We start from the raw sequence: 12134 nt of genomic DNA, 5'->3' as shown, positions 1-12134 counted from the left end.
ATGACTGTTCTGAATTTAAGTTACAAAAACACACAGCCGTGTTGGCCTACTTTTGTAGTTTTTATATTTATAGTACTTTGTTTGTTTTGTATATAAGTTTGATTATTTCATCATTTCTTTTAAGGAATTTGTGCTTGTGCCAGGATGACTAATGTATTTAAAATATATTTTTAGTATACATCCTTCTTTATATGACTTTTAGTTCACTGAATGGATTAAAAATATTTTTGCAAGTATACTATATATCTATAGGTTGTACTTCTGGATTTTGGAAGAGTGATCATGTTATACTTTTACTTAATTTGGTCTGATGGCTTAAGAACTTACTAAGGACCTGATAGTATAAGGCCTCAGTCTCTTTCCTTATACTATCCTGTCCTTAGTGAATTGGGGTCCAGGTCTAGGATCTTCTCATGAAGTAATTAAAAGCTGTGTGTCAGTGACATCGTGATGAATGTTGTCTGCTCTGACTGGTTAGTGCCTACTATTCTCTTAGCCCCAGGGAGGATGACCCACCAGGTTTGCCTTCTGATTGTTGCCTAGCTAATGGTACTGACCCCAACATCTGTGAATTTGAAAAACTTGATGAAAGAAGTCTTATGAAAGAATTACTTTTCAAGCCCTCAAGCCATCTCATCACTCCATTATTTCCCTTTAGCTACCTTCATTTCTGTTCCAGCTTCCTCTGAAAGTGGGAATTTAATCTGCTCACTTTTACACAACTGCCTTGTAAGTTAAAATCACTTGCATTAAGTCATTTCAAGTCTCCTTAATTTCCTATGAGAATAAGTATGACTTTTTCAATTTTGATGAGTAATATGAGACACAGCTTACAGCCAGTAAATTCTACAGCAATATTCGTATCTCCTCTGATTTATATTTTAGTTTTTTAATAATACACTCTAGCAAACTATGTGACACTTTCATTACTGTCTGCATGCTTGGAGTTAAAGATGAAGCTTGAATGCTGTAAAATGCCTTTGAAAAAGGCAGAGTGTGTATACTTTGATTCCCAATTTTATATTTATTTTCAAAAATATTATGAATAGATTTCAGAATGTTTGAACAATAATCTTTCCCTCTCCTGACAATAAAGATATGTATGTAAACTAAATAACTGTGTTTGTTGCAAGATAAACATTAACGATACATGAAAAAAATTGAATTATTTAAATGTTTTTGCAGCAATTTTACCAATTCTGTGATCCTCTGAGTAGAATTATTTTCACATGACCTTGCTGTTAAGGGGTGAGTGTGTTGGGGGGTGCATATGTGTGTATGTATAAATAAATACATTTTTTTCCCGCATAAAATATGTATTTTATTTGGGTATAGAGATTCCCCATTGTGCTATGGGAAATTTTTCTCTTTTACATAGTTAAAACAGAGCTTTTTATATTTCCTAGGGCCTTTGTGAGGGGGCGTGTCTTTCAATCTTGGCTCATAGATTTTAATTCTACTCCTTATTTCATAGAATTGTGAATTCCTAGAGGGAAAGCATGTCCTCTACAGTAAATAAATGGAACTCACAGTCTCTCATCTTTAAAAGATTGAACTATGGTTGGAAAGAAAATACTTAGAGCCAGATACAAATGGCTAGGATTGAGAATGTGTGTTGTTAAATAGCAAAGTATATACCGGATTTTTAAGGAAGGAGTTACAGAAACTTAAAAGCCAGGGAGGAAATGCCATCAGGAATGAATGGAATAACTTGCTGGGAAATGTGGGCAAAATTGAACTTTTTAAATTGCTATTTGACTGATTCTATTTTCAGTTTTTATTCATATTTTTGCTGGTTTAGACATAATTTTCAAATGGATTTAATTTTTTGTATATTTTATAACCCACTGTTAGATTCAGCATCAAAATTCTCCAGTGGCATCTTTTTATATCAAGGGAAAACTGCTTTGAATGATGTGATTGTGATTACTGACTGGCAGTAAAGCATCTGAAATCACCATGTTTCTACTGCCAGAAAGTGTCACCTCTTCATTTGGGCCTTATGTTGATATTCTAGAAATATTTTCATTTGCAAGGTAGATTTCCCACATTGTTATATGCTTTTTTGGAAGGCTATTTAAATGACAAAGTTTCTAGTAATCTGAAAGGAGGAGCCAGGGTTTCAAGCATATATCAGAGTATGGGTCTAGATGAGAATTTAACATGCATCTAAAAGTCTTTCTCCCTTATCTCTCATGGTCTCAAAAGTTAGAAATATTTGTGTGTGTGTGTGTGTGTGTGTAATTTGTTGGTTTTAAATAAAGTGAATAGGTTTCCTCAGTCTAGTAATTATTTAGGGATTTTACTCTTAGATTTTTAAAACCCTAGTGAAATAGATTAGCTCATACATTTTTGCCTTAGGAATTACATGTCAGGAATTCCAAATTCTCCTTCTTTCCCTTAACAATTGTGTCTTTACCCTACTTTTGTGTTATCAGCAGACTTGTTTTATTCAAAAGATACCTTGAATGGAGGGATTCTTTTTGTGACAATATTAATCTTACGCTGAGAAACAATGGTCTTTTTTTTCAATTGAATGGTTTATTTGAAGTTTGACTGTCAAAATAACGCTTAAATATCCCCTTGGCTGGCTATTTACAGGGAGTTCTACCTACTGATAGGAGGTAAGAAGATCCTACGTTTTGTTGAGAATATAATTACTAGTGTGGTCTACTGTTGTGACCATACTAGTAATGGGATAAATGACACAGTAGAAAGATCCAGACAAACCCTAGTGGCATGTTGTCATGGTTAATTTTACATGTCAACTTGACTGGATCATGAATTACCCAGATATTAGACTAAACATTATTTCTGGGTGTGCCTGAGAAGATGTCTCTGGATGGGATTAGGTGTTTTTTTTTTTTGTTTGTTTGTTTTGAGACAGGGTCTCACTCTGTCACTCAGGCTCCAGGCTGGATTGCAGTAGTGCAATCTCAGTTCACTGCAACCTCCTTTTCCTGGGCTTAACCAATCCCCCAACCTCAGGTTCCCTAGTAGCTGTACTGCAGGTGCACACCACCATGCCCAGCAGGCATATTTTCTGTAGAGACAGGGTTCGCCATGTTGCCCAGGTTGGTCTTGAACTCCTGGACTCAAGCAATCCACCCACGTTGGCTGCTCACAGTGCTGGGATTACAGGTGTGAGCCACCATGCCTGGCAGGGATTAGCATTTTAATTGGTAACCTGAGTAAAGCAGATCACTCCCTCTCTGGTGTGGGTGGGCATCTAGTCTGTTGAAGGCCTGAATAGAAGAAAAGGTGAGAGAATCCACCCCTTTGGCCTGCATGCTTGGGCAGGACATTGGTCTTCTGCCTTCAGAGTGGGACACCCTTGTCTCCCCTGTTTGTCAGGCTTGAACTGGTTTGCAACACAGGCATTCCTGGGTCTCCAGCTTGCAGATGGCACATCATGGGACTTCTCAGCCTCCACAATTGCATGAGCCAATTCCTGATAATAAGCCTCATTCTGAATACATATGTATACAATCGTGTGCTACCTTAGGACATTTCAGCCCATGATTGACTGCATATATGTTGGTAGTCTTCTATTATTCTGTTTTTGCACTTGTATAAATAAATACTTGAAACTGGGTAATTTATAAAAGAAAAATTTAATTGACTCATAGTTCTGTATGACTGAGGAAGCTTCAGGAAACTTACAATCATGGCGGAAGGGAAAGCAAGGAACTTCTTCACCTGGCCGCAGGAGAGACAAGAAGCAAGAGCAGGGAAAACTGCCTTATAAAACCATCAGACCTTGTGAGAACTCACTCACCTTCATGAGAACAGCATGGGGGAAACTGTGCCCATGATCCAATCACTTCCCAACAGGCCCCTCCCTCCACACATGGGGGATTATGTGGGATTATTACATAATGGGGGATATATTAATAACGGGGGATTATTACCCAAACCTAGATTTGGGTGGGGACACAGAGCCAAACCACATCAGGTCCCATGAGAGTACAATACTGTATTTTTACTGTACCTTTTCTATGTTTTGATATTTTTAGATACATGAATATTTACCATTGTTCTACAATCGCCTATAGTATTCAATATAGTAATATGCTGTGTAGATTTGTGACTTAGGAGCGAAGGATACACCAAATACCATCTAGGTTTGCATAAATATTCTCTATGATAGCACAATGACAATATCACCTAACAACACATTTCCCAAAACATTTCCCTATGCTTAAGCAATGTGTAGCTTTATATATTTGCATATCTACGCGTGTATGTCAGTTAACTGTGTTGAGCCCCAGTTTCTTCATGAGGAGAATTGGTGATAATGATAACTTCCTAACAGTGTTGCTTATGTTAAGAAGTAATGTATGTAAAGATCCTAATTAAGTACTTTGAGTACTTAATTAAACTCACTAAGGAGTATCTCTTAATATCAAACCAGAAAAATGCCATAAATGGCTTAATGACTCTAGAACCCTCAAAGGTCAATGTTATGATCAAGGATAATTAGAAGAGAAATAATAGTGACTGGAAAATAGATAACAGGTTAAGTGGTTGGCAAAGGAAAAATAGATTTTTATTAATGCAACTATGAGAAGTTCACACACATTTGACAGTAAGTATGCTGTGGCCTTGGTCATAGTCCTTCTGTTTTTCTTAAAGAGTAGGGAGAAGGAGAGCAGATCAACCTAGGTTTTCTTTCTCTTTTTTTTCTTTTTTGTATTCCCTGACATAAATTTATCATTATTAGACTCAAGTGATTTAAAAACTACATCTGTATTTTTCTTTGATTTCATTAGGCTTTCATGTCATGGTTGGCATTATGGAAGTAATTTCAGGAGTTGGGAATCCTCGGGATAATAAGATTTTTAGAGTCAGATTTTTTTCTCAAAATGAAAGATTCACTTAAATGACTGAAAGCTCAACTTCTCAATATGAGGTGTAAATATCTATTCAATCTTCACTTTATCCACATGTACTATGTAGCCCTTCCCTTCCTCAATCACTAGCAAGAAATCCTCTGCTATATAGAACTTGCTCAGATTCCAGGAAATGTTCCAGTCTCTCTCTTTGCTTTGCTCGCAAATTCTGCCCTTTCTTTCCAAGGACACCAGAATAATCTCTTTATTGAAATTAGATTCTCTTATCAGAGCAAGAAATTGTAGCAGCTCTTGCTTCCTGCCTTGCAAAATCCCGGAGTGAAAGAGTTGCAAAGGACCTGGCTATCTGCAGAGATACTGGATTATTTGTGTTATGGGTTGCAAGAGAGTTGAAGAAATGTTGGCAGAATACATTTAATATCTGAATAAATTATGTTGTAACTGGAATACACCGTTTTTAATTTTTTTCAAATAAAAATTACTATCTCCCAACCCTATTGAGCTCCAAGTAAAATACTGATTAAGGTTAAAAACTATCTTTGAATCATGTCAACATTGTAATATCTGATCCAAGAAATTTATTTGATTATCACTAATGCAGACATCACTGGAAGCTTTCTTCATTTATTAGAGATTACAGTTAGTGAAAACAGACCTGGCACCGTTTGGGCTTTAACCATGAAGGAAGAAAATATATTTGGACTTCAGTATTATTAAGCATGAAACAGGTTTAATTTTTAACAAAACTTATGTGCATGTAATATTTTTAAGGCACCAAACTTCAGGTATAAAGAAGCTCCCTCAAAGCAGCAATCATATTTTATCTGTTAAGAGCACTTAGAGACAGCAGGTATACCTATACAGGTGGCTTGGCTTTTGCACATTAACTAAAAGTTTTGGTGGCTATGATTTCAGGAGTAAAACAAAAGAAAATAATATCAGTAGATGTGCTTCTTAGTGTTTAGGTCATTCTATTGCTGTTATATCCCTACTAACCAGAGTCTTTTTAAAATTTCATGTTATTATTTATTTATTTATTTATTTATTTATTTATTTGAAGGCATACGTGATTTTGTTCATGGCACAAAACAACTGCTTGATTTTTAAAGAGCACAATAGGGACTATGATTGTAAAGTCAGGTGTAGAGTTGAATGAGCATGGTTTAAATTACAGGATAAAGAAGAGAGCTATTTGGGCTCAGGAAGCTATCCATTGAATTGGCAAGAAAGTGTTATAATAGAAAGTTTCTAATTGAAGGAAACAAGGCTTGAGCTAATTGGAATAAACATTTGGCCACCAAGATACCTGGAACTCAACAGAGCATATTCTTTGCCATACCCTTGGTATGTTTCAGAAGTCACAAGCTATGCATTTCTAATCTGCCACCTTGGATAGAATAAGGTTTTTCATAAAATGTCTTGAGCATTACCAATGTCTTATAAACAGCAATATAATCAGTGAATGGCAAATCTATTAGTAAAACCTTATGGATGCAGCAGTGTTGTGTGATCAATTGGCTGCAAAAGTCTGAAAAAGGTATTCAGGATGGGATTATTTCCAGACATGATGTTCTTGGATCATTGATTCAGCTTTGCTCAGCTTCCACATGGCATGCAAGCAACACAGAATGATTATTCCAAATGCTCAATCTTGCATGCTGGCTGATACTGCTATCACAGCAAGAAGTGGTTTCTTAAGAAAATCTGCCTTTGCAGTGCCTCAGACACCAGCCCAGGAAAAGCAGGCCATTCAAACATCAGTCTTTTCACTTTTAACCTGAGACCTTTCTGGTAGTAAATTAAGCATCCACATTAATGCCTAACAGTTTTAGGATCTAATCAACAGAAATAACCCCAAAGCTAGCCAATTATCAATGTCTCTCTCTATGTGATCTCATTCCCATCCCTCTGAGTCTGTCTTTCTCATTCTTGATTGCTCTAGCTTTTTGTCTTGCAAAATATAACACGCATCAGAAACACACAAAATGAAAATAGATAACTAAATTATCCCCAAAATAAAACCAGGATAACAATCACCCACATCAAGAAATAGTGTATTTTAGCACCTCAGAAAACTCTCTTGTGCTGTTTGGCAATCTCCTCTTTCCTTCCCTTCCAAAGATAACTATTACTGTTGTTAATTGTTATCACTTTCTTTATCATGTAATCACTTAGGCATACTTAAACACTAAAATTTGGTTTTAATTATTTTTGAATTTTGTTTAAATTAAACCATACTATATGTGTGGTGTTGTGTTTGGTTCCTTTAACTCATCATTTTGTTTGTGAAATTTATCCATGTTTTCCTAGTTGCATTTTATTTTCATTAAGATTTAGTATTCTACTATATGATTATCTCACAATTCATGTATTTATTTATTTATTTATTTTTGTTAGTGAGCATCTAAATAGTTTTCAATTTGGAGTTAATGTTAGTCAGGATTTTCCAAAGAAATAAACCAGTCAGACATATATACGTATGGGTGCGGGGAGGAGGCAGAAAAAGAGAAATTGATTGATTGATGGATTCGAAGGCAGTGGCTCACATGATTATGGAGACTGGCAAGTCCAAACTCTGCACCATAGACTCACAGGCTGGAGACCCAAGGGAAAGTTTGTTGCAGTATTAGTATGAAGGTGATCTAGGGGCAGAATTTCTTCCTTAATGGGGATCTCAGTCTTTTATCCTAAGGCTTTAAACTGAATATGAAAAGATTGTGGATATTCATCTTCTTCATTCAGCCTACTGACTTAATCATATCTAAAAAATAACATTCACAGCAACATCTAGACTGCTGTTTAACCCAAAACTAGGTATCTGGCCTAGTCAGACTGACATATGAAATTAACCATAGCAGGGCTATTAGGGCAAGTGCAACTATGTACAATTTTGTGCACTTGTTTTTATAAACATAGTTATGCTTCCTCATGAAAGAAACATAGGAAATATAGGAATGAAACTGAGTAATGCTAAACTGTTTTTCCAAGTTGTAGCACCAATTACTTTCCACTCAGCACTGCATAAGAGGTCTTGTTGCTCTGTATTCTCTTTTGTTAAGTGGCTTCTTACGTCCTTTGGGCATTTTTATATTAGGTGTTATTTTTATTTGCTTTTTGTCTTTAGACATTTTAGATATGAGCCCTATATTTGTTATACATGATGCAAATAAACATTGTCTACCGTTTTTTGCCTTTTAAGTTTTTTAATAGTATCTTTTGATGAGTAGAATGTCTTAATTTTAATGTAGCCAAGCTTAGAGATTGGTTATTTAATTGTTAATGCACTTGAAAAAACACTATTATTTTAGAACATTTTTAGGGTTTTATCAAGATTGAGAGAAAGGTACACAGATTTCCCATATACCTCTTGTGTCCCACACATGCATAACCTCTCCCATTATCAACATCTCCTGACAGAGTGGCACATACTATATTGGACACATCATTATCACCCAAAGTCTATAATTTACATTAGGGTTCACTCCTGGTGTTGTACATTCTATGGATTTGAAGAAATGTGTAATGACATGCAACCACCATTGTAGTACATACAGATGAAACCAGCGTCCTAAAAATCCTCTGTGCTCCCTCTATTCATTCCTTCCTTCCCTCCAATCCCTGCTAACCACTAATATTTGTATTATCCCCATAGTTAATTTACCTTTTCCAGAATCTCATATAATTAGAATCATACTGTATATAGCCTTCCCAAACTGGCTTTTTTAAAAGCCTAGTAATATGCACTTAAATTTTCTCTATGTCTTTTCATGGCTTGACAGCTCACTTCTTTTTAGTGCTGAATAATATTTCACTATCTAGATATTTAGATGTACCACAGTTTATTGTATTGATTAACTAACTGAAGGTCATCTTGGTTTCTTCCAATTTTGACAATTATAAATAAAGCTACCACAAATATCCATGTGCAGATTTTTGTGTGGACATGATTTCAATTCCTATAAGTACTAAGGAACATGATTGCTGAATCTTATGGTAATGGTATTTTCAGTTTTGTAAGAAACTGCAAAATTATTTTCCAAAGTGGTTGTACTATTTTGCATTCCCCGCAGCAATGAATGAGAATTTCTGTTGCTCCTCATTCTCTACTGATATGTTTGGTATTGTCAGTATTCTGGACTTGAACCCTCTACTAGGTGTGTAGTGGTATGGCATTATTGTTTAAATTTGTATTTCCCTGATGCAATATGATGCAGAACATGTTATGCTTATTTGTCATTTATATTTTTGGTGAATCATCATAAAGCCTTTGGCTCCTTTTTAATCAAGTTGTTTGTTTTCTTATTGTTATGTTTAAAGTTTTTTTTGTACATTTTGGATAACAATCCTTTATCAGATAGGTGTCTATTGCAAATATTTTCTCTCAGTTTGTGATTTGTTGTTTTATTCTCTGCACAATGTCTTTTGCAGAGCATTTATTTTTAAATTTAATGGTGTACTCTTTATCAATTCTTTCTTTCTTTGATGAATTGTGCCTTTAGTGTAGGATCTAAAAAGTTACTACCAAAGTCAAGGTCATCTAGATTCTCTCCTATTTTATCTTCTAGGTTTATCATTTTGTGTTTTACTTTTAGATTTATGATATATTTTTAGTTAATTTTTTGTGAAGAGTATAAAGTCTGTGTCTTGGTTTATTTTTTGCATGTGGATGTTCTGTTGTTCCAGTACCATTTGTTGAAAATGCTGTCCGTGTTACATTGTACTGCAATTGCTCCTTTACCAAGGGTTGCTTGATTATATTTATGTGGGCGTATTTCTGAGTCTTCCTTCTTTTTCATTGATCTACTTGTCTGTTACTTCATTAATACCATACTGTCTTTGATTAGTGAAACTTCATATTAACTCTTGAAATGGAGTAGTCTGTTCTCAAACTTTATTCTTCTTCAATATTGTGTCAGCTACTCTGGGTCTTTTGCCTGTCTTTATAAACCTTAGAATCAGATTTTCAATATTCACAAAATAACTCACTACCATTTTATTGGGGATTGCATTGAATTGTGTAGGTCAATGCACGTTGGGAAGAAATGACATCTTGACAATATTGCATGATTTTATTCATGAACATAAAATATTTTTCCATTTATTTTGCATTTTGTTTTCTTCCATCAGAATTTTGTGGCTTTTCTTGTATAGACCTTGTACATATTTTGCTAAAATTATACCTACATATTTTATTTTTGGAGTGTGCTACTACAAATGATATTGTTTTTATTTCAAATTTCAATTGTATTGTAAGTCTTCAATTAACATCATTGGTAGGTTCTTTGAAACTGCAAGTTTAAGTGAAAGGATATAGGAATTAAAATTTTTTTCTCTCATGAACATTTTAACAAAACTATACTAAATGAAATGATGTTACTCAAAGACCTGCTGTATATTGTTTCACTTAAAGTCACAGTTTCAAAAAACCTATTGACAACATTAGGACTAAATGTATGCAGAAAATGTTGGCCTTTTGTATATTAACCTTGTATCATGTAACCTAGCCATGTGTAGTTGTCGATTAGTTCCAGGAGAATTTTGTCAATCCTTTTGGATTTTCTATATATGCATGCCATTTGCAAACAGTTTTATTTATTTCCTAATCAATACATCTGTTGTTTCCTTTTCTTGTTTTATTTCATTAACTAAGACTTCCAGTGTGATTTTGAAAAACAATGAAGACAAGATATTCTTGCCGTATTCCCGATCTTGTCAGAAAAGCTTAGAGTTTCTCATCATTAAGTAAATATGGTTAGTAAAATAAGTTAGCTGTAGATATTTTGTAGATATTCTTCATTAGCTTGAGGAAGTCTTCCTCTATTCCTAGTTTACTGTTGTTGTTTTTTTTTTTTCTAATCATAAATGAGTATTGGATTTTGTCAAATGTTTTTTCTGTATCTGTTGATATGGTCATGTTATTTTTTTATTCTTTTTCCTGTAGATATAACAAATGACTTTTTTTTTCAATATACAATTAGCCTTGCATGCCTGGGATAAATCCCATCTAATTAATCAGGTGTATAATTATTATTTTTTTTTTTGAGACAGAGTCTCGCTCTGTGGCCCAGGCTGGAGTGCAGTGGTGCGATCTTGGCTCACTGCAAGCTCCACCTCCTGAGATCACACCATTTTCCTCCCTCAACCTCTCAAGTAGCTGGGACTACAGGTGCCCACCACCACGCCTGGCTATTTTTGTATTTTTAGTAGAGACGGGGTTTCACCGTGTTAGCCAGGATGGTCTCAATCTCCTGATCTCGTGATCCACCCACCTTGGCCTCCCAAAGTGCTGGGATTACAGGCGTGAGCCACCACACCTAGTCAATCAGGTGTATAATTATTCTTATACATTATTTAATTTGCTAAGAAATTTTGCGTGTATGTTTGTAGAAGATATTTACCTTTAGATAATGTCCTAAGACATTGATCATTTAGATTCTTGTAATGTCTTTGCCTGTTTTGATATTAGGGTAATGCTGGTCTCATCAATGGAGTTAAGAAACAGTTCCTCTGCTTCTACCATCTCAAAAACATTTGGTACAATTTTTTCTTAAGTTTTTGTTAGAATGTACCAGTGAACCTATCTGACCTGCTGCTTTCTGCTTTAGGAAGTTATTATTGATTCAATTTCTCTTATAGATACAGGTCTATTCAGATTGTCTGTTTCCTTTTGGGTGAGTTTTGACAGATTGTGTTTTTCAAGTTATTGGCCCCTCGGTCCCAGGTTATTTAATTTGTGGGCTTGGAACTTTTGATAGTATTTCTTTTTATCTTTTTAATGTGCATGAAATCTACATAATCTGTATTGGTGTCCCATTTTATTTCTGATATTAGTAATCTGTGTCCTCTCTACATTTTAGCTAGCCTGTTTAGAGTATCATTCATTTTATTTACTTATTTATTGGGTTCATTGATTTATCTCTATTTTGTTGATCTTCAAGTTTGGTGACCCCAACTCTAATTTTTATTATTCCTTTTTTTCTGCTTACTTTGGATTGAATTTGTACTTCTTTTTCTAGTGTCTTAAGGTTGGTTAGTGCTTTCTGATTCTGATCAAGAATTTTTGACAATGGTTAGTAAATGTTATATCATATATTATATGCCACATATTATATGTTAAATATTAAATATATACAATCTTCTGGGAGATGCATTATTTTGATTTCCATGTGTAGATCTGCATCTACTTGGAAGTGACTTTGTACAAGATGTGAAGTAAACATCCAGTTTTATTTTTTTACATGTGGATATCCAGTTATCCTATAATCATTTTTTAAAATAAAT

Source organism: Piliocolobus tephrosceles, chromosome 6 (genome assembly GCF_002776525.5).
Source record: "Piliocolobus tephrosceles isolate RC106 chromosome 6, ASM277652v3, whole genome shotgun sequence".
Classification (NCBI taxonomy): domain Eukaryota; kingdom Metazoa; phylum Chordata; class Mammalia; order Primates; family Cercopithecidae; genus Piliocolobus; species Piliocolobus tephrosceles.
Note: the sequence above shows the minus strand (reverse complement) of the source record.